Below are 1,693 nucleotides of genomic sequence, written 5' to 3' on the forward strand. Positions count from 1 at the left end.
AAACCGAGATCCGAAATCTGTCCATCGAGTAGACTGATCGGTCTACGCGTGACGGTGGTTCTTCCTTTTGGTCAAATTAGGTCATACCGACCAGTCCAAGGGTTGGACCGATCGGTCTGGACCGATGATCAAAGGGGATTTCGAATTATGCTCAACAGACCGTCCGTTCTGGTCCTTGGACCGTCCGTTCTGGGTCTGTTGGAACGTTCGGTCTTCGGGGTCGGTCTGCATTCGGTCATCCGTTCCAGAAGGTCTGGAACGGACGGTCCACGTGTTTCTCTGGACCGTCCGTTCCAGTGTTCAGGTTTTTCCAAAGTTAAACCGACGGTCGGTTTGGACCTTGGACAATCCGTGATTCTGCAGAATTCAGATTTTGATCGAACAATTGTTGTGTTGGATCGATTATCAGAATTAGAATCAAAGCCTCACATAAGACCAAGCTTGATGACAATCCAGAATTCAGAGTTTTGATTGTGCAATCGTTGTCTCGAATCAAATATCTGAATTAGGATATTGAGAGGGTTCTGGTATCGAATCTAAGGCAAACAAATGTTGTTTGGCCAAGAGATTGTATATATAGACGACTCAAACGAACTAAGAGTAGTTCATCTGAGCTGATCAGAACAACTTGACTGGAATGACTTGAATTCAGTCAAGGTATCCTGGTGTTCAAGACAAATGAAGCCTCATGTTTTAATCTCAAGCTATTACCGCCCATTAGTAGAGCAACTGTCAAGGTCTCGATCGTCATGGTTACGGGTCATGCCCTAGCTGAGCGTGTCTGACTATCTTGGTGAGGCAGTATGGAGAAATCGTGATTCTCATAGCTCGAATATGGTTGAGCTTGAATTGGGTTATCAAGTCGGCCTTGGACCTAATGGTAAGGATGGGATAAGGAACATGCAGTGATAGCGTATACCTATCCCATACTCATCTAGGAATCACATAGGATGTGATTGACAAAGTGTTGTCTACCTAAATAGCATGGTTTTGAGCGTCATGCCCTAGCTGACTCAGAAGCATGTGAAATATTGGATCCTAACTCACTGGAAACTCATTGAGGGTGTTTTTCTTAGTGGGAGCCTGTCATATTGCATCTATTATCTGTGTTAGTAAGTGTACTAAGTGACTTGCATATTTTCTGTATGTTTGTTTGTCTTTTTCTGTAGTATATATCTGTTGTAGGAATCTGGTTAATCTCACCATGCGATCTATCCTTATGAAGGATAAGCCTCTGACCAAGGCTTCTGGATCGATCATTGATGGTTATTGGAAGCATGAGGATGATGATCTGGACGCGTCCAGTTTGATACTTGGAAAGATGTCTTCGGAATTGCGTGAGCAATTTGATGACATGGACAATTCATTGATGGTTGATCAGTTGAATATGTCATTCCAAGAGAAAGCTGGGAGCCAAGGGAAGAATGATATGGTGATTGTTGGAAAGAGTTCCAGCAAGAGGAAACGTTCCAAAGGTAAGGGCAAAAGGAAATGGACAAGTGTTGTCACTAAGCCTAAGCCCAAACCCAAGAAGGAAGAGTGTTATTTCTGTCATGCTTTTGGGCATTGGTGTAGAAATTGCAGACTCTACCTGGAAGATCAAAGGAAGAAGAAGCTTGCAGAAGCTTCAACTTCCGGTATCTTCGTTATAGAGGCCAACTTATGTACTTCTTCATCATGGGTATTAGATACC

Source organism: Tarenaya hassleriana, unplaced genomic scaffold, assembly GCF_000463585.1.
Source record: "Tarenaya hassleriana unplaced genomic scaffold, ASM46358v1 Cleome3, whole genome shotgun sequence".
Lineage (NCBI taxonomy): Eukaryota > Viridiplantae > Streptophyta > Magnoliopsida > Brassicales > Cleomaceae > Tarenaya > Tarenaya hassleriana.